The following is a 23,120-nucleotide window of genomic DNA, read 5'->3' on the forward strand; positions in this document are numbered from 1 at the left end:
GCCTTTCTGTTGGTTCAGAAGCCCTGAAGAAGGATTTTCTTGTTGTATGTTTACAGAAATCCTGGGAGAGGGCTTTGCTAATGTGTTCAGGGGTTCTAGGACTGTTCTACAGACAGAGGATGAATTCATGAAGGGACTGGCAATGTATCTTATGGACTTGCTAAGCCTTGTCTCCCCAGGAACTAAGATTGCTGAGAACTTGCCTCCTGTCAAGATGAAGAAATTCCTCCATTTGGGTAGTAAGTGCTGTGTTTAAACTTGATGTAACTCTGGGGTAGATTCAATTGTGATCCAGGGGTGGGGAACTTTTGACCTTATGTTTGGAAACTAATCTCCATTTGAGAAGAGGGGCTTTGTGGTGGACTAAATGAAGGTATAGGCTAGGGGTGGAGAAGTATTTAGAACAGAGACTTTGTAATTGATTGAATGATTGGAAGGTCCTGGGGTGGGGTAGTGCTTGGAGATTATTTAATCACACTTAGTAAATGCTGTATTTTGAATGATGTCATGTTTTGATCTTCTCTGTTCTGGGTTTGTTACTGAATAAAATGGAGAGCACCTATGCTGGTATTCTGAACCTTGGGAAGTTGCCTTTCTTTTGGCATTTACATTACAACTGGGGACTGGGGAGTAGGGGTTGGAAAGAAATAGAGGGATCTCCTGGTCCTCATGAAGCTTTGTACCAGACATGAAAATACTGATTAAACAACCACTACATTTCAGGAGTCCACTCATGGAGAGTTCTTTATTTTGTGGTTAGAAAGATAAGAATGTCTTTTTCTGAAACATTTCTGTGAGGACCCAGAATTTAAGATCAGACCACTGCTTTAGACCAGATGAATGGGTACTAGAGAAACTAGGCAAATATCACAATTATGTGGTGGGAAATCTATTTAATGATATTTATCCCAATAATTCCCCACCCCCACTCTCACTCCCCATCAGAGGATTTGGAATACAACATCTCACATGTGACCTTACACAGAGTAGCCACTTGACAAATGTCTGAAGAATTCACTGAATTGAACACAGTTTATAGTACATACCTAGAAACTTTTTTGAAAAAAAGGTTTCTACTGAAAAAAATAACTGTCAAAATATCATGCATTCTATTTGCAATTTTTTCTTTCCTTTTTTAAGTTCTCAGAGAAAGGAATATGCTGGTAGAATCTCACTTTTTCACTTTTTTCCAAGATCATTACTGCCTCTTCCTTTTAAGGATTTTCTACCTCAAGGCTGAGATGTCCAGCATATTCTAAAGAAAAAGGTTCTTAGCCTTTTTTGTTTGTTTCATGGACACCTTTGGCAGTCTGGCAAAGCCTATAGACCCATTTTCAAAAGAATTTTTAAAAATTCTTCTAAATTGATGCTTTTCTAATATTCATTTAAATGCATCTAAAGTGATAGAAACCTCAGCAGGAAAATGGCTGGTCTTGGTGGTCAGAATTCACTAGAAAGAAAAAAAAAGCAGTTTGCAGGGAAATAAATACTCACTGGTTCCAACTGTTTTTCTGACACATAATAGTTCTATTAAGAGGTATTAACTTATCTGAGGCTTGACCCTTCCAAGCCTCAGTCTCTTCATCTGTAAAAGAAGAAAGGATAGATTAAATGTTCTTTAAGTTCCCATTCTATATGAAACACCCAGAGAGTGGAAAATTCAAGGACATTTGATTTGTTATTTTGAGTCTGCCAGTTCCACATGGTTCCATATGCAAGGAATTGGCATGGATAATCACACATATTTGTGGACATTTCCCACTTGCCACAAATCACCTTCAAATCCAGACTCTGGATCATTGTCGACTCCCCAAGTGGTATTTTTTTCTGGAAGTTAGAGTGGTCTCAGCAGTATGACAATCAGATATTTGCAATTGACATGCTATAATAATTCACAAATCTGTTATCCCTAGATAACAGCACAGGACTCAGGTCTCTTTACTTGGCTAAAAAGATAGTGAGTCATCTGTCTCTTCCTAGCCTTGGTATTAACACACAGATACACACACAACTTGGAATAAGTTCCAAGGTTGCACATTCAGTCACTCTTCTTCACAATCGCATTCATTCTCTAGTTCTCTATTGCCCCTCAAATGAGAGAGATACACTGGGAGTCAGGAAGAGCTGGGTTCAAATATGGTCTTGGACACTTACTAGCGGTGTGATCCTGGGTAAGTTGCCTCAATTTCTTCAACTGTAAAACAGGGGTAATAATAGCACCTACCTCAGAGGGTTGTTGTAGGAATTTAAATAAGATAATATTTATAAAATGCTTAGCACAGTGCCTGGCACATAATAGACTCTTAATAAATGCCCATTCTCTTCCCAATTAATCCATGCACTATTTTCTCTCTTTCTGCTTTCTAACTCAATAACCACTGCATTCTTGTCACCAGAATACCGAGGGTCTGTGCTTAGCCACCACATCAAACCATGATTAACAGTATCAAGAGCATGTTTGAATGTCCTGGGAGGCAATTGGACATTACCAGAAGCTGTACAAATGTTGTATCTTCCTCTTCTAACCATCTGCCTTCTCCCAGGAGTCCCAAGGTTGGAAGGGAAGCCAGACATTTCTAGGACAAGGAGAGAGGATGGAGACCCATTGCTCACTGTGGTCCCTTCACTGCAACTACACAAATATGCTCCCAGTTCCCAAAATAGAATTTTCTCAGTCTCCACTTATGGCTTTGCTTATCCTGGAAGGTCATCACCCATACATCTCTATAGCCATTGCTTTCTTTTAGTCCCAAGTCCTAGCTCCTTTCTCTAGGAAGCCTTCCTTAACTGAGCGCTCTTATATTCCAGAGAACCATTCTGTTCATATAATGTCTCTCATGCTTAATGAACTCTGAACACTCTGGGTCGTGTTTCCAACATTAGCCATTTAGAACACAGCACCTAGCATGGCACCTTACATGCCATAGACACTTAATAAGTGTTAGGTGAATTACACACAGCTATTCCCCTGAACTTTTAAAAGGCATTTGGCAGAAAAATAACTATCACCAAGTGAGTGTACTCTATGTGTATGTCAAATGTGAGGCTGCGCAAAGTCTAGTGACTTTAATGTTGTAAACTAAAAGTAAATAAATAAATTTAAATTTTAAAAATTATATGTAAAAGGTATGACTACAGCTTGACTAGATCTGATACATTCTTTGCTAGATAACGTTCAGTTATTCCTAAGTTATAGCAGGGGACAGCTAGATGGCAGAGCAGATGGTGCTGGGTCTAGAATCAGGAAAACCTGAGTTCAAATTCAGTCTCAGATGTTTACTAGTTTGTGTGACTCTGTGTAGCCCTGTTTTCCTCAGTTTCCTCATCTGCAAAATGAGCTGGAGAAGAAAATGGAAAACCATTTCAGTATCTTTGCCAAGAAAACCCCAAATGGGGTCACAAAGAGTCAGACCAGACTAAACAACAAAAAGTTATAGCAGAAAGGGAGGGACTGCTAGACCACTAAAGGTCACTGGTTGGCACCATAGTGCTGAGAGTGCTGGGTCTGGAGTCAGAAAGACCTAAATTCAAATACCTAGTAAAATGTTTTCTAATTGTGTGATTTTTTTTTATTCTCATATTTTTAATGAGATTCAGACAGATGAACTGAGCACAAATCATAATCCTGCTATTATTCTAGCATATTTTTAATGCTTTATTAACTTCTGATTTATATCATTTGTTTCTGCCAGATTTTGAGTTACAAATTTTCTCCCCGTTTTTCCCTTACCCACCGCCCCAAAATAGCAGTCCCACAGGATATCCCCTCCTCCAATCTGCTCTCTCCCATATTTTCTCCCATACCCCTTTCTACTTTTCCAGTGGATCTCTATGCCTCAGTGCCTGTATATCTTATTTCCCAATTACATGTAAGATGGTATTAATAATAGTATATATATATATATACATATATATATACACACACATATATACATATATATGCATATATTTGAATAATTGGTTTTAAAACTTTCAATTCCAGATTCATTCCCTTCATTCCTTGTCACCCACCCTTACTGGGAAGATATGCAGCTCAGTATAGGTTGTACATGTGTGGCTAATGCAAAACAATAACATAGTAGATATATTGTAAAAGATTTTATTTCCTTCCCTCCTATCCCACCTCCCACTTGTTCTATTTTCTACTTTGATCCCGTCTATTTTCAAAAGTGAATGCTTCCAACTTCCCTCCCCACCAGCCTGCCCTCCCTTCTATCATCCCCCCTCTCATCACCTCCCCCCCCATTCTCCTGGAGGATGAGATACCCTATTTAGTGTGTATTTCACTCCCTCCTCAAGCTAAATTCAATGGGAATAAGGTTGCCCCTTTCCCTTTTGCCTTCCTATACTTCCCCTCCATTGTAACCATTTTCCCTTGCCTCTTCTGTATGAGATAGTTTACCCCATTCTGTCTCTCCCCATCTCCTCTCATTATATTCCTCTCACCTCTTAATTTCACCTTTTAAGTATCATTCCTTCCTGTTAAGTTGGTCCTGTGCCCTCTATCTATGTATACCTGTAAACATACATACACACATTCACATATGCATTCATATGCCCATATACCCTCATATATAGACAAATATATATATTTCTAATCCCTTCAACTGCTGAAAAAAGTTTAATCAGTTACGATTATTGTTTTTCCATGTAGGAATGTTACTAGTTCAACTTTGATTAAGTCCCTTATGATTCCTTTTCCTTGTTTACCTTCTCATGCTTCTCTTGCTTCTTGTATCTGAATGTCAAATTTTCAATTCTACTCTGGTTTTTTCAGCAAGAATGCTTGAAAGTCCTCTATTCCATTGATTTACCATATTTTCCCCTGAAACATGATACTCAGTTTTGCTGGGTAGGTGACTCTTGGTTTTAATCCCAGCTCCTTTGCCCTCTGGAATATCCCTCAGTGTAGAAGCTGCCGGATCCTGGGTTATCCTGATTGTGTTTCCACAATATTCAAATTGTTTCTTCCTGGCTGCTTGTAATATTCTCTCCTTAATCTGGGAATTCTGGAACCTGGCTATAATATTCCTAGGAGTTTTCTTTTTGGGATCTTTTTCAGGAGATGATAAGTGGATTCTTTCAACCTCTATTTTGCCCTCTGGTACTAAAACATCAGGGCAGTTTTCTTTGAGAACTTCCTGGAGGATGATTTCTAGGTTCTTACTTTGGTCATGGCTTTCAGGCAGTCCAATAATTTTTAAATTATCTTTCCTGGATCTATTTTCCAAGTCAGTGGTTTTTCCCATGAGATATTTCACATTGCCTTCTATTCTTTCATTTGTTTGGATCTGTTTAACAGCATCTTGATTTCTCATAAAGTCATTAGCTTCCATTTGCTCCAATCTAATTCTGAAGCAATGATTCTCCTCAGTGAGTTTTTGAGATTCTTTTTCCATCTGGCAAATTCGACTTTTTAAGGCATTCTTCTCCTCATTGCCTTTTTGGGCCTCCTTTGCCATTTGAGTCAGTCTGTTTTTTAAGGTATTATTTTCCTCAGTCAGGCTGTTGACTCTCATTTTATCATTTTCTTGCATTGTTCTCATTTCTCTTCCCAATTTTTCCTCCACTTCTCTTATTTGGTTTTCAAAATCTTTCTTAAGGTCCTCTATGGCCTGTAACCAGCTTGCATTTTCCTTTGAAGCTTTTGGTGTAGGAGTTCTGACTTCACTGTCTTCCTCCATGCTTTGCTCCTTTTTGATCCGAAAATAGGAGTATATTGTTGGAATCTTCTGTCTGCTTTGTTTCCTTTGCCTGCTCATTTTGCCACTCAATTACTTGACTTTTAGGCTTTTTGCCACAGTAAGGCTCTGCCACCAGACAGAGAAGCTTTCATCCCAAACGCTGGGGTTTTCTCAGCTGCTGGAGGTATTAGATGGGTGCCCTCTCTGAGTTCTCCACACCCTCTGGCAAGCTGGACACACACCCCAGAACCTACACCCTAGACTGCAATCCAGATCCAAGCAGGTTAAAGCAAGAGAGATTACCCCTCAGACTGGTACTTGGTCCCCCTACACTCTGCAGGCCAAGAGCTGAAGCCTCCACAAGGCGCTGGCTGGCTGTGCCAGCCTCTCAGCGGCTTTTCGCCCTGGGGGTAAAAGCCACACACTCCCATTTACTGGTCCCAAAGTCCAGACTGTACTGACCTCTCACTTTGTCCTTTGTGTCTATGTGTTGATAAATCTGGAAATGGCCACAGCTGCTGCTGATCTGGAGTCCCTCTGGCCAGCAGATGGTCAGGCCCGCCCTGAGGCTAAAGCCTTGGTGTGGGGCTGGGCTCGGCTCCTAGAGCGATGTGCTGGCCGATTCCTGCTGACCTGGTGGGGTGTCCTCAGCAGGAGGTTAGCTTCTCTGTGTTATTTTGTGGGTTCTGCAGCTCCCAAGTTTGTTTAGAGTCCCCTTTTTCACATGGATTGGGGAGGGTGGAAGCCGGAGCTGCGGTCAGGTCGTGCTTCTACTCTGCCATCTTGGCTCCACCCCTCTAATTATGTGGTCTTGGACAAGTCATTTAAGCTCTGTTTGCCTCAGTATCCCCAACTGTAAAATGGAGATGATGACAGCACCTACCTCAAAGGGTTGTTGTGAGGATCAAATGAGATATTTCTAAGTGCTCAGCACAGTACCTGACACACAGTAGGTGCTACAGAAATGCTTATTATCTTTCCCCCTTCCATAGAAGCTGATACAGAAAGAAAAGATAGGGAATGATAAATGATAGACTATAAACGCATAACCACACATTTTGCATAAAGATAAATAGCCACAAAAACTTAGAGTCAGAAGGGACATTAGCGGTCATTGAGTTCAACTCCCTTCATTTCATAGATAAGAAAAATGGGACATAAAGAGGTCAAGGGATCTACTGGTCAAGGGTCACAAATCTGTTGAGTTATCAGATATGGGACATCACAATAACTCACAAGGAAGATGCTATATTAAGAAGTTTAATATTAGAAAGTCATCATAGTGGCTTAGAAAATAGAGAACAGCATCAGGAAGAACTGAATTTGAATTCTGTCTCAGACATTTACAGCGTGACCCCGAACAAATCATTAAATTTCTCTGAGCCTCAGTTTCTGCCTATGTAAAATGGAAATGATAATAACACCTTCCTTACACAGTTGCTGTGAGGCTCAAATGAGATCTTATATGTAAAACACTTTGTAAATATTAAAGCACTATATGAATATTTACTTTCTTATTTTGTGGGGTTTTTTTCTTTTCTTTTTATTAATTTATTTTTAGTTTTCAACATTAACTTCCAAAAGATTTTGAATTCCAAATTTTCTCCCCATCTCTCCCTCCCCCACCCCAAGACAGTACCCCTTCTTCCAATCTGTCCTCCCTTCTATCACCCCCCCCCACCCTTTCTCTTATCCACTTCCCTTCTATTTTCCTGTAGGGCAAGAGATATTTCTATACCCCATTGCCTGTATATCTTATTTCCCAGTTGGATGCAAAAACAATTTTTAACATTCATTTTAAAATTGAGTTCTAAATTTGAATCCCAAATTCTCTCCCTTCCTCCATCCCCACTCCCCCCTCATTGAGAAGGCAAGCAATTCAATATAGGTTATATATGTGTAGTCATACAAAACACCTCTGTAATAGTCATGTTGTAAAAGACTAAATATATTTCCCTCCATCCTATCCTGGCCCTCATTTATTCTCTTCTCTCCTTTGACCCTGTCCCTCTTCAAAAGTATTTGCTTCTGATTACTCCCCTCCCCCTATTTGCCCTCCCTTCTATCATCCACCCTTTTAACACCTTTCGCCCTACTTTCCTGTAAGGTAAGATAGATTTCCATAACCAGTTGAGTGCGCATGCTATTCTCTCCTTAAGCCAAATGCAATGAGAGTAAGGTTCACTCATTCTTTCTCAGCTTCCCCCTCTTCCCTTCCAATGTAAAAGCTTTTTCTTGTCTCTTTTATATGAGATAATTTACCCCATTCCATCTCTCCCTTTCTCCTTCTCCCAGTACATTACTCTCTCACCCCACACTAATACTAAGAAGGGTCTCATGAGTTAGAAATATTATTTTCCTATGTAGGAATGTAAACAGTTCAGCCTTAATGAAGTCCTTTATGATTTCTTTTTCCTGTTTGCTTTTTCATATTTTTCTTGAGTCTTGTATTTGAAAGTTGAATTTTCTATTCAGCTCTTTTCATCAAGAATGCTTGAAAATCCTCTATTTCATTGAATATTCAGTTTTTTCCCCTGAAAGATATTCAGTTTTGCTGGGTAGGTGATTCTTGGTTTTAATCCTAGCTCCTTTGACCTCCAGAATAATATGTTCCAAACCCTCTAATCCCTTAAGGTAGAAGTTGCTAAATCTTGTGTTATTTTGATCGTGTTTCCACAATACTTGAATTGTTTCTTTCTGGATGCTTGGGTTGTCTTGGGCTGGAAATTTCTTTCATGCTGTGGTTTTATGGGTTTTGCTGCTATAGAATTTGTTTAGAGTCATTTTTACAGGTATTTGGAGTGGTTTGGAGGAGAGCTTAAGCAAGCCCATGCTTTTACTCTGCCATCTTGGCTCTACCCAGTTTTTGTTTTTTTTTTAACCTGGACTTTTAATTTCACTGGTGTAAGGAACTCCCAGTAAGAAAACTCCATTTCCAAATGCAGATAGGCAAGTATTCTGTGACATATTCTGAGAGAACTTCTCTGGTGAACTGAGGTCAAGTGATTTGAGTAAGGTCACACAATCTAGCACGTATCAGAAGCAAGATGTCTGTTGTTCAAGGACCAGCCAATGAGCAATTATTAAGTTCCTACCCATATGCCAGGAACTATGCTAAGCACTGGGGAATTAATATGAGGCAAAATGTGGTCCTTACCCTTGAGTAGCTCACAGTCTAATGGAAGACACAACACACAAACAACTATATCTATATCTATACTTATATCTATATATCTATATCCATAACCATATCCATCTCTATATCTATATATATCTACATCTATGTCTATATCATCTATATCTACATCTACATTTATTCTATATCATCTATACCTATATATATCTACATCTATCTATATCATCTATCTATTTACTCATCTGTAAAATGAGTTAGAGAAGGAAATGGCAATCCACTCCAGTATCTCTGACAAGAAGACACCAAAATGGGGTTAAACAAAAAGTCAGACACAACTGAAACAACCTAGTAACCAACCAAAACATGTTTGTATGTAGATTTAGACATGTATGTATGTCTATATATATCCACATATAGATATAGATGTAGACATAGACATAGACATAGACATAGACATAGATATAGATATAGATATGATAAGCTGTAGCAAAGAAATAGAGGGAAGGCACTGGCATTAAGGAGGATCAAATATAGTAGTTGGGATTTTAACTAGGGTTTGAAGGAGGCCAGAGAAGCCAAGAGATGGAGATGAAATAGGAGACTATTGCAGGCATGGGGAACAGCCAATGAAAATGGCAAGAGTTGGGAGATGGAATGTCTCATTTGAGGACCATGTCAGTGGAATGCAGAGTATATGGTAGGGAGAAAGGTGAAGAAGACTCAGAGTAGGAAGAGGCCAGGAGGTGAAGGGCTTTGAAAACCCAACAGAAGATTTTCTATTTTATCCTAGTTGTGATATGGAGGCTCTATTTATTTTATTTTATTTGGTTTATTGAAGAGGGGCCAGGGTGTGTTGGGGAAGGTGACATAGTCAGATCTGTGCTTTAAGAAGATTAAGTTGACAGCTGAATGGAGGATGGATGGCAGATAAGGCAGAGACCAAACAACAGGCTGTTGCAATAGTCTGGGTGTGAGGTGCATAGGGTGGTGGCAGGTTCTGAGAAGAAAAGAGGGTATATATAACAGATGTTATGAAGGTGGAAATAACAAGACTGATTGGTATGGGGGGGTAAGAGAGAGAGTTAGGAGTCAAGGATGACTCCTGGGTTGTGTGCCTGAATAACTGGGAAGATACTGTCCTTGATAGTAATAGGGAAATTTGGAAGAAGGGAGGGCTTGGGGAGAAAATAGATAGTTCAGTTTTTTATATGTTGAATTCAGTATGTCTGTGGGGCTAAGAAATCAAAGAGAAAATCAGAATATGATATTTCAAAAATCTAGAACTCAAGGCAAGAAAGTTGAATTCAGGTCTTCCTAAACTGGGCATCTGGGTGGTGTAATGGAAAGAGAGCCAGGTAAGGTGTTAGTAAGACCTGAGTTTGAATCAAGTCTCAGACATTTACTAGTTTTGAGACTCTGGGTAAGTCACTTAACCTCTATTTGCCGTATGTGTAAAATGAAGGTAGCAATTAGTACCTATCTCACAGGGTTGTTAGAAGGATGAAGTGAGATAATAATTATAAAGTGCTTAGAACAGAGTATGTTCTAAGCTTGCTCCATATGCTTGGAACATAATAAGTACTATATAAATGTTAACTATTATATTTATTATGATGATATCAACAATATCATTGTTGAGTCATTTTCAGTCGTGTCTGACTCTCCATGACCCCACTTGGGTTTTTTTTTTTGGCAAATATACTGAAGTAGTTTGCCATTTCCTTCTCTAGCTCATTCTACAGATGAGGAACTGAAGCAAACAGGATTAAGTGACTTGCCCAGGGTCACACATCTAGTATCTGAAACCAGATTTGAACTCAGGTCCTCCTGACTCCAGGGCCAGCCCTCTATCCACTATTCTACCTAACTGTCCTTAACTGTCCAGTCATCCCTTTCACATTGCAGGGGTTAAGGACATGGCACCCATCTCCTAACCCTCCCACAATCTGGAAAATCCATGTAAAATTTTTTTAGCTCTCCTTTTGTACCAGAGAAGTCTGAATAATTATTGTGGTAAAAGATAAAATATGTAGGGTGTCTAGGTGGTACAGTTAATAGAGTCAGGAGGACCTGGATTTGGATCCTGCCTCAGACATTTAACACAAAAACTAGCCGTGTAACCTTGGGCAAGTCACTTAACCCCAATTGCCCTCCAAAAAAGCAAAAAAAAAAAAAAGATAAAATGTGTTGATATACCATAATACTATACATATATTTTGTGAATTTCTGAGTTTCTGCATGCAAAATTCCCCAAAAATTTCCATTTAATTTTTTATGCTGATCTTGAATATCTTGAAACGATAGTGAAAGTTACTATGTGGAAGGGATAACTATAATTATTATTTTATTATATACTATATATTATTCCTGACACCAAAGCTAACATGCTTTGAATCATATTATATATGTTTGTTTGGATGTAATATGTAATTGACATTTATAACAAAGAATCTCATAAAAAGTTATGTTTAGTACATTTTTTTTTCCTTCACTAAAGTTTTCCTCTTGTGGCTTATCATGTGGTTTATTATGGCATGAAAATATCCCTAAGTTCTCAAAGGTTATGCTTATGGAATGTATGCTATGACATATATCCTGATTCCTGACAAGTTGGGAAAGCATCAGACTATGATGGGTTGTATGTTTATAGTGTGAGGACTAGCAAATCAAAAGAAAACCAGGATACTCTATTCCAAAAAACAAAGATAATTGGCTAGAACACCCAAAATAAATTCTTCAAAGCTAGGCCTAGGCATTGAAGCACAAAATTGGATGTTCAGAAAAAGGGAATAATTTAGATTCTTACAGAGTGACGGTGAGAAGGCAAAGGGAGAATAAATGAGGTGATGAATCTAAAAAGAAAAAATATAATGGGAAAAATCAGGAGGAGGATAGGTGGAAGAAGTAAATGATTATTTCAGGAGGAAAAACAGAATCTCATTCCCTCATTAGCAAATCAATTTCATAGGTGGTAGCATAATACGTGGGGAGTTTCTCCTGGGTTTGGAAAGGAAGGGGCAGGGAGAGAGGAAAATATTAAGTTTCAAAAGGAGAATGGAGGAGAGGTAATCAATTTCTCCTTTGCCCTTGTGATGGAGGAGAGTAAAACTTTGTGGGAAGATCAAAGGGGGTGGGGTGAATAAGAGTTGGGTCTCATCAACAGAAATAAAATGATCTGGCAAACTGCACAGAGGTGGGAAAGATTAAGATGAAGGGGTCTTCAAGAGAGCTCTCCTGGAGAAGGATGTTAGCACTTCAGAACATTAACTTCTGAAAGTTTGGGTTTCATATTTTAGTACTAACTGCCTTCTGGGACCCTGAAACATGAGGCATCACTTAAAGGTGACTGAATCAGGGGCTGTAGATGTGAGCTGATGAGCCAAGTGAAGCCCCGTTATAGATTTACCACAGATGAACTGCTTGCAAGTAAAAGGTATTGCTGTCACGGTCTGAATACAATTATGATCACTTGGAGATTTGTCTGGCTTACTGACGTAATCCACTTAAGGAATGACGTGCCTGTACAGAAGCTGCTGTTTGCCTGAAAGCGCCCATCTTCACCTCATTTCATTTTGGGACCTGTTACATTTATTCACTCTCCTCTTCCTCCCTGTCCTCCTCACTACCTCTTTGTTGCCTAGTGAGCTGACATCACTTACATTCGGAAATTTCCTGCTCTCCTATTTGCTGTCTGTATTTTTTATAATGGGTTTTAGTCTCCAGATAAAGATTGCTGATTATTATAGAATCAGAGTGTTTGCTTTAAAGGATGGAGAATTCAGGTGGGGGAGGACAAAAGGGAATCTTTGGGATCAATCACCCTGCCTAGACTTTAAAAAAGAAAAACAATGAGCGTCTCTCTGTCTCTCTGTCTCTGTCTGTCTGTTTCTCTCCTCTTTACTTCTTTCTTTCTTTCTCTCCCCACAAAGGGGGCTTCAATGGCATGACAACAAGGGATAAATGATGAAGGGACAGTCAAAGATTAGGATCCAGTCCCCTAGTCTTGGATTAGAAAATGCTTCCCATTGTACCTCACAACTTCTGGAAATAAATAACATTACTGATAATAGGTCATAGTGTAACAGAAGGGGGGAAAGAGTAAGAAAGAAAGTGGAATGGGGGAAAAAAAACTTATTGGAAAAGAGGCATTAGAATAAGAATAATGCATGGTGGGTGAAGACATATGGAGAAATAGTTACTAAACTCTCATCCAAGTTTGGAGAGACAGGGAGGTAGAAATTATGAGAGAGAGAGGAGAGAGGAGAAGGAGGAAAGGATAGGAAAGATGAATTGTTCCTTTCTCTTCATTCAAAACTCAGTCCTACCTTCTGCAGCAGGCCTTTTCTTGTCCCTTCAGCTGCCAGTGCCTTTCCCTTTGAGATTATCTTTCATCTATATATACCTCTTGAGGGAGGGAACTATTTTTTGCCTTTCTTTGTATCATCAGTGCTAAAAGTACCTGGTACATAGTAAATGCTTAATAAATGCTCATTGATGGATTTATTGGCTGACTAACAGAATGAGAGGACAGAAAGTGGAGACATAACTTTGATTAGGAGTTTGGTTGAGAAGGGTAGGAGAGATATAAAATGATAGTTTGGAGGGGATGGTAGGGTCTATTGAAGGGTTTGTTTGTTTTAATAATGGAGGGGGAAACTTTGGTCATAAGGATAATAAGCCAACTGAAAGCACCAAGTAAAATTAGAGGAGTTAACCCATTCCTATGCAATGGTGGAAGTAAAGTATGCCCCCTGGTCAGAGGAAATGGAAGCAGGGAAGTTCTAAGAGAGTACATAATTAATTAATATAACTTTTTTTTTTGCTTTTTGGAGGTGGAAAGGCAGGGCAATTGGGGTTAAGTGACTTGTCCAAGGTCACACAGCTAGTAAGTGTTAAGTGTCTGAGGTCGGATTTGAACTCACGTCCTCCTGACTCCAGAGCCTATGCTCTATTCACTGAGTCACCTAGCCGCCCCAATTAATCAATATATCAATGTTAGTGGCAGTGGCAGTGGCACGCTAAACTGGAATAGTAATACTATCCTCCTGAAAAAGCATCAAGTAATGAAAGCAAAATGAAAACCAAAGTTATTTGGTCATTTACCAGTCTTTTTTTTAACTGATTAATTTATTTACTTTTGGTTTACAACATTCAGTTCCACAATCCCATGAGTTTTGAATTTTCTCTCCCTCCCTCTCCCCCCCCCCCAAGGCAGCATGCAATCAAATATAGGATCTATGAATACCTTCACATTAAACATTAGTCAAGTTGTAAAGAAGGATTATAACCAATGGAGTGAACAATGAAAGGAAGAAACAAAACAAAACAAAAGAGAGCAAGCAGTTTGCTTCAATCTGCATTCAGACTCTGTAGTTCTTTCTCTGGATGAGGATATCCCTTTCCATCATGAGTCTTTTGGAGTTCTCTTATAACCTTGCATTACTGAGAGGAGCCCAGTCTATCCAAGTTAGTCGTCACACATACAATGTGTCTGTAACTGTGTACAGAGTTCTCCTGGTTCTGCTCCCTTTACTCAGCATCAATTTATATATGTCTCTCCGGGTTATTATGAAGTCTGTCTGCTCCTCATTTCTTAAAGCACAGTAGTATTCCATTACATTCATATACCACAACTTGTTCAGTCATTCCCCAGTTGATGTGCATCCCCTTGATTTCCAATTGTTGGCCACCACAAAAAGAGCTGCTATAAATATTTTTGTACAGATGGGTCCTTTTCCCACTTCTGTGATCTCTTTGGGATACAGCCCTAGAACTGGTATTGCTGGGTCAAAGGGTATGCACTTACTTATAGCCCTTTGGGCATAGTTCCAGATTGCTCTCCAGAATGGTTGGATCAGTTCACAACTCCACCAACAATGCATTAGTGTTTCAATTTTTCCACATCCTCTCCAGCATTTATCATTTTCCTATTTTTGTCATCTTAGCCAATCTGACTGGTAAGATTGGTACCTCAGAGTTGTTTTGATTTGCATTTCTCTAGTAAATAGTGATTTAGAGCATTTTTTTCAAATGCTCATAAATATCTTTAATCTCTCCCTCTGAAAACTGCCTGTTCATATCCTTTGACCATTTATCAATTGGGGAATGACTTGTATCTTATAAATTTTACTCAATTCTCTGTATATTTTAGAAATGAGGCCTTTATCAGAGACATTGGTTATAAGAATTCTTTCCCAATTTTCCACTTCCCTCCTAATTTTGGTTGCATTAACTTTATTTGTACAGAACTTTTCAATTTAATGTAATCAAAATTATCTATTTTGCATTTTATAAGATTTTTTTTGTTTGTTTTGTATTTTTGGAGGTGGAGAAGGCAGGGCAATTGGGATTAAGTGACTTGCCCAAGGTTAACAGCTAGTAAGTGTTAAGTATCTCAGGCCGGATTTTAACTCGGGTCCTACTGACTCCAGGGCCAGTGCTCTATTTACTGTGCCACCTAGCCACCCCTTGCCAGTCTTGCATGGAACTCATGGTCATACTGTTGATGAAATGGAGGCTGAGAAGGTTAGCAAAATGGATGGTCCAGGGCAATGGTAGCAGCTAATAATTCATCACAGGATAAAGGAATGAGATGATTCTGTTTGTACTAAAGCAGGACATACTTACCTTCATGGCTAAAGCAAAGATAAACCCAAAAAGGAACAGCACTGGCATTCATAAGGCTGTTAAGGAGAGTAGTAAAGGGTAGTGACCATGTTCTTGAAGAGGACCATGACATCAAGAAGGTGATGCCATGACTTGCAAGTGAATTGAATTCACTGTGCAGAGTCACCAGCTTCACTTTCTCCTCCAGAGTCATCTGGATCCAATGGCAAGATATGGAGATGGCCCTGGATGCAGTGGGGAACCTTGGCCTTTTTAAGCTAAGGATTTTCCCAGGTCTCAGTTTGACTGAGGCAACACCCATTCAGTGATTAAAGCTAGGTAAGAAATGAGACCCAAGAATGGTCTCTTTTACCTAAAAAAAAAAAACTTCAATCTGAGAGGGGAAAATCTTCAGGGTTTCTGGCCAAAACAGAAACAATTGCTATTTATATTTGCTCTAAGCCATCATGGTCCAAACAATGACCAATAGGGCTCTCACTGATTGGCCAAAAATAGGTTCCAGTGACACTGATATTTTTTTAAAAGGAAGAAAATAATAACAATGAAACTTTCAAAGAATGCATAGAAGAGAACAAGAGGAAACACAAACAGGACAGTATTGGAACTCACCTGTTAAATTTAATGTACACCCTTTTAAAAACCAAGTTGTTAATTAATAGAGATTCATGGTTTCATAAACAATCTTCTTTTCTATTCCTCTTTCTCTAAGGAAATACTTGTGTTTATTAATATCCATCAAATCCATAATAATAAAAAATTAAAAATTATAACTAAATAAATTTCAGAGAGTGCTAGACTAGCAGTCAGAAGAGAGATCTCCTATCAAAACCCAACTTTGACATTTATTATCAGTGTGACCATGAGAAAGTCATTTAACATCTGTCAGCACCAGTTTATTTCTCTGTGAGAGATAATATTAGCACTTACCTCACACGACTGGTACAAGTTTCAAAGCATTTTTAACATTAAATTGTGTAATTGTGTCATGTGTATGCTTTGTGTCTTTCTTTCTCTCAGTGCCAGTCTGCTACATTTGCTTCTTAGGATTCTAGGGTACACAGAGGCTTGAGAAGGCGCCAGTGTATTTTCTCTATTACAATCTGCTTAAGCCCCCACCAATGTACTCCACCTATCTATCAGATGCAAGTGATTAATTCTATTTAACCACATAAAATCAATTAGCTTTTAAAAAAAATTATTTACTTTGAAGATAAAATGGCAACAAAGTTCTAACATTTTTCCCAATACCTTGGGGAAATACCTCTCCCTTATATGACCTCAGTCTCTATGGGAGAGTAGGCTTAATTTAGCTAATTTTTCCTACATAACATCAGTCCCACCAAGTTCATGTCCAAAAGCAGCATTGTTGCCAGATGAATCTTTGTCTCACCTGCTGCTAAATCAGTGTTCTGAATGTCACTTTTTGCTCCTTTAGGAATTAATGCTGTACTAGTTGCAAACTTTCACTCTCAAGTGCTGGTATGTCAAGGGAGGCTCCTCTTATCCTAGGCACATCAATACTATGCTGACTATAAAGCTGAACTCTGTAATCCCAAGTATAACAGCAAGCACCCTAGCATTCCCAGGATGGCTGCTAGCACAGGTTCTTTGATCTGCTTTTCTAAAGGAAAGAAACTCAAAAAGTGTTAATAATCTTAATTTAATCAAACATATATATAATTCACTTAGTTTAGGGGGAAAAGTCAGCATTACAAGCAGACAAAAAAATAGAGAGAAAATAACACAATTCAACAGGCTAACAGACAGGGCTTCTAGCTGTCTGACCATTACATACATATAGTGTTAGTTATCAGAGAGAGAAGGACCAACATTTATTTGGGTTTTCGAAGTCGAGGGGTTCAACAGCTGCCCAGAGTCTCATCTGGTCAAATCATATAACTCTTCCCACAAGTGAGCCCCTAAAGCAAAACCTCACCCTAAGGTGTGTGTATATATATATATATATATATATATATATATATATATATATATATATCCTTCTCCATGGTCAGAGGACATCACAACTTTCTTGACCCACTGCCTAATTACAAAGTAAGAAAAGATATGATTCTTCCTAAAAAAAAAAAAAAAACCTGAGCCTCCCATAAGAAAGTTTCTCTTGTTGGGCTGCAAGTGAGGTCCATTAAGGGGCAGGAAAGATCTTCAAATTCCCTTACCATTACAATTGCTGAACTTGATATCATAAAGACCTTGGTTCAAATCCTACCTCTGACAGTTATTTTCTGTGTAAAGCTAAGTCACTTAAACTCTTTGATTCTCAGTTTTCTTATATATAAAATGGTGATGACATTAACTATAGGCAGCTAGGTGGCATGGTGGAGAGAGGTCTGGGTCTGGACTCAGGAATACTTGAATTCAAAAATGACCTCAGATACTTACAGCTAGAGAAGTCACCTCTGTTTGCCTCAGTTTCCTCAAATGTAAAATGAGGGTCATAATAGTACCTACCTCCCAGTATTGTTGGGAGTCTCCAATGAGATCATATCTGCAAAATGTTTAGCACAGTGCTTGGCACATAATAGATGCTTAATAAATGTTTATTTCCTTCTTCCCTTTTTTTCCCTTCCTTCCTTTCTTTTTTCCTTTCTTCCCTCCTTTCTTTCTTCCTCCCTCCTTCCCTAGCTATCTCACAGATTTGAGAGGAGTGGAGATAGATCAAAATAACCAATATTTCTATAATGCTCTAAAAGCTTGCAAACTGCTTTATATACATTATCACATGTGGTCCTTGCAATTGTGTAAGGCAGATACTACTACTTCTTCTGTTATTGCTGTTACTGCTGCTACCACTATTCGTAGCTAATTGTGCAGTACTAATTAGTACAAAGAGTAGTAGCAGTAGTAGTTAGTATTTATATAGCATTTTAAAGTTGGCAAAGAACTCATTTCACCCTCACATCAACCCTGAGAGGTAAGTGTTATTATTATACAACAAATATCATGTCATTATCATGTTATGTGTATCAAATGAAGTGGTAGATGTGAAAGAACTTTGAAAAACCAAAAGGTCATATAGAAAGGGAAAGTATTATTAGCAAATGATCTGTGTTTTGGCTTATCAGATGATTACTACACATACAAACACCCAAGTATAGGTGAAGACAAGAAAGCAGAAAGAGAATTGGAAGAAAATATGGAGATGGGAGAAGAGGAGACTGTTCAAAATCTCAAAGCAAGTTAGCATTACCTTTGGAGTGATAAGTAGGTCTTCTCTTTCCCAGAACAAATCTCTGTCATAGCCTCAATGAGTTCACTTGACTTTTCATCTAAGTAAAGGAGAGAAAGCCAGTTCTTTGGTAGCTGTAAAACTCTATGCGAGCAGAAGGTGGCAGGCAAGTTCTCCAAGCAAAGATGGAGGGATTGCTCAGATGTCTGGAGGAAAAAACAGAAGATGAAAGCTAACAGAAATTTCCTCCAGCACTTGGGAAAATTTTCCCTCTCTGGTCTCAGCAGTCAAGCTCCAGCAAAGCAGACATGGAAAAGGGCATTTTAAAGAGAAAAGACCACACATATGTCCATGTACACTGAAGCATACACAACGTATGTATACAGAGTCAGACACATGGAGTTATAATTAATATGGAGTAAATTGGCCTTTGCTGAAATGTAGAGGGTCCTGACAGAATTTGCTAATTAGCAAGAATAATTTGTTATAATAGGAATGGCATCCTTCTTCTCAAAATAGATGTCATGTTTACTTCCTCTTCATAGCAGCTAGATCTAAGGTGAGTCCCTCTCCAATCTGGTCCCACTTTCCTTATCTTTGAAAGTTCAAATTTCCTGCTTTTTGATGGAAGAAAAATTGGTGTGCAAAAATTGCTCTTTATAGATCTGCACACACACACACACACACACACTACTCAATCATAGTAGTGGTTTACAAATTTTTCTAGACATTTGCTATCACTCATGCACTCCATCTAACATCATTGCCTATAATTAATATTCTGTATATACCCTACTTCACTTTTCTTTCCACCACAATTATTATCACATTTATTTTTCAGTCATATCCAACTCTTCATGACCCCGTTTTGGGTTTTCTTGGCAAAGCTACTGGAGTAGTTTGCCATTTCTTTCTCCAGTCTATTTTATAGATGAGGAAATTGAAGCAAACATGTTTGAGTGACTTGCCCAGGGTCACACAGTTAGTGTCTGAGGCCAGATTTGAACTTGGGAAGTGTAATGGAAATGTAAATTTAAAATTTAAATTAAAGGCCCTGTCCCTAGGCCTTTTGATAGGCTTAAGAGACTCTGAGAACCTTCCTTGATTTGAAAATATACTCTGCCCCCAATAGGCTGAATGTGGTCCCATGGAGCCTGTGGCAGGAGGCTTGGTTTTCAGGAATACCCACACCTTGATGCTGTGTGATTGGGCAGTGGGTCAAGAGGGTGGTTACATTCTCTGACCCAGGAGAAGGCTATATAATCCCTGATGTGAGGCTTTGCTTTGGGGCTCACTTTGAGAAGCATTGTGTGATTTGACCAGATGAGACTCTGGGCAGCCGTTGACCCTCTGGCTTTGAAAAACCCAGATGTTGATGGGTAACTCTCTGGTAACTGTGATTTGCTATGGTTGTAATGGTTGGACAGTTTGGAAACCTGTCTGCTTGATCTGTTTCTCTGTCTTGTAACTTCGGTCTGTATACTCTGAAGTTCAGGGTGCTGACCTTTTCCCCCTGAACTAGGGTAAACGATATACGTTTGATTGATTAAAGTAAGCTTGTTAACCCATTTTGAGTTGCTTTCCTTTAGAAAAGCAGATCTAAGAACCTGTGTTGGCAGCTACCCTGGGGATGCTGGGGTACTTGCTGCTACAGGAAGATGAGTCCTTCTGACTCTAGGCCTGGCACTTTATTCACTGCACCACCTAACCTTCAAGTCAAAACAAAGTCAAAGGGCATGAGGACACATCAAGGCCATCCTTGCAGTATATCAATTGTGGTTCTTTTCTAGTTGGGAAATAGTTCCAAAATAATCACATTAACACAAAGTTTCCTGATACTTGAGAATCTTCATTGTTTCCTACTGTGGCTCTCAGGATCTTCTACACTTTGGTGAGTAGGGACTAGAGAAGGTAAAAATACTTCTTTTCCCAGATTCCCCACTCTCTCCACAGTAATGGGCTTTTTGTGGACAGCTACAAACTTCTATATTCAAAGTAGTTATACTCTTCAGTAAGAACACAGTATCTCAAAGCTGGAATGGACCTCAAACATCAGAAAACGTCCCTGTGTTTGAATTCACAAGCCTTGGGTTCAAAGCCTGATTCTGCTACTCACTGCCTTCTGAGGTTCTTTCCAGCTCCAAATATATCTTTTTTTTTTTTGAGGAAATTGAGGCTAAGTGACTTGCCCAGGGTCCCATAGCTACTAACTGTATGAGGTCACATTTGAACTCAAGTCCTCCTAACTCCAGCGCCAGTGTTTTCTCCACTGTGCTATCTAGTTGCACGCAAATACGTCATTCTATAATCCCATGAAGAAACTGAGCAATAGAGAAAACATATGACTGGTTAATAGAAGAGCCAATAGTAAAACCCAAGTGTTCTGACTCGTAGTCCCATGCCCATTTAATTACAGCATTATCTCCCACTACCCCTAACCAAAGCTTACAAAGCAGAGTATAGATATGAAAAAATAACCCCAGGCTACTGACTAAAATCTGAACCAATTCAATCCTCTCAAGAAATATTTGTATGGTTCCTAATATGTGCAAGGTATTATATTAGGTGCTGGGGGAAATAAAAAGATGGAAAAGATGAGCCATGCCTTCAAGAATTATAATTAGTTAGGGAATTAAGATATATCTGGAAATTACAGAACAAAACTGACTAACAATGTCGATACCCAATGTAAGAAAGGAGATTGTAAGAGAGTATCTCATTTCACTTGCTGGATACAAGTCACCTGGCTCAGAGGAACTGTGTCTTTGGGCTTTAAATGATGAATAGATATAATTGCTGAGCCACTATCAGGAATATTTGAAAAATGGAAATGGGAATGATGCCACAAGATCAGAGAAGGGCAAATGGCATTCCGATTTTCAAAAAAGAGGAGAGAACAGGATTTGTAAACTATAGGCCAATGAGTTTGACTTTGATTCATAGGGAAATTTTTGAATGGATCATTATGGAGAGAGTTGGTGGATAAATAGAAAGAGAAGCAGTTATTATGAAGTACCAGAATGACTTTATCAATAACAAGTTAAATGAGTAAAAGAGGGAAATATTGGAAAAATACTTTACCTAGACTTTTTACCTGGAAAAATACTTTATAAGGGGGCAGCTAAGTTGTGTAGTGGATAGAGTGTCAGCATTGGAATCAGAAGACTCCTCTTTCTGAGTTCAAATATAACCTCGGGCACTCACTAACTGTGTGACCCTAGTCAAGTCACTTAACCCTGTTTGCCTCAGTTTCCTCACCTGTAAAATGAGCTGGAGAAGGAAATGGCAAACCACTTCAGGATCTTTGCCAAGAAAACTCCAAATGGGGTCATGAAGAGTTAGTCACAGCTAAACAACAACAACAACAACGATTTCAGCAAAGTTTCTGATAAAGTATCTAATACTAGTCTGGAAGATGGAAAGAAGTGAATTAGATAATAGTACATTAAATATATTCAGAACTGGTTGGCTGGTCTGACTCAAAGAATGGTTGTTAATGGTTCAATGTCAATGTGACATACAGTCTCTAATGGAGTACCTCAGGCATCTGTTCTTGGCCTAGGGCTATTTAATAATTTTATCAATGACTTAGATAAAGGCACCAATGAGATGCTCATCAGATTTGCATAAGATACAAAACTGGGAGAGTGCAAACACAATGGACATGAGACTTGGGATCTAAAAGGATCTTGACAGGCTAAGGCACTGGACTCAATCTAATCTTTTAAATATGGAAAAGTCTTTCACTTGCATATAAGAATATCAACTTCACAAGTATAAGAGGGGGAGATGTAGTGAGACAGCCCTTTCTTGAAAAGAACTCAATGCTTCAGTGGGCTACAAGCACAACAGAAGAAGGCAGAGTGAGGTGGAAGCCAAAGAAAGTTAATGAGGTTTGGGTCTATATTCAAGGGTATAGCTTCTAGGAAATTGGAGGTGTTCATCTTACTGTTCTCCGCTCTCAACAGTCTGCATCTCAGTTTAAGAAGGACATTGATAATTTGGAGAGAGTCCCAGAAAAGGATAACCAAGATGGCGAAGGGTTGTGTCATGAGAATAAGAATGTTTACCCTAGAGAAGAGACAGCTGAGGGCACAGGGCTGGGCTTACTGACTCTTTTTAAGTATTTAAAGGATTTAAGTATTGCTCAGGAAGGATTAGACTTGTTTTGTTTGGCCCCAGAATGCAGAAACAGAAGTTTTGGATATAGGTTGCAAAAAGAAAAATGCAGGCTTGATGTCAGGGGAAACTTCCTTACAATTAGAGCTAACTGACAATGGAATGATTTGCCTCAAGAGGTAATAGGTTGCCCATTTCTGGAGGTTTTCAAGCAGAGGTTCTATGACTACTTTTCAAGTGGCTGCTAAGGCCCTTCAAACTCTCAAATTTTGTTATTCTCTGAAGTACTGGGTTTGAATCTTACCTCTAATGTCTGTGTGACCTTGCACAGATCACTTAACCTCTCTTATACCAAGTTTCCTCATTA

This window comes from Petaurus breviceps, unplaced genomic scaffold (genome assembly GCF_028583685.1).
Source record: "Petaurus breviceps papuanus isolate PSGF00001 unplaced genomic scaffold, PetGlider_PUasm1.0 90925, whole genome shotgun sequence".
In the NCBI taxonomy this organism is placed as follows: domain Eukaryota; kingdom Metazoa; phylum Chordata; class Mammalia; order Diprotodontia; family Petauridae; genus Petaurus; species Petaurus breviceps.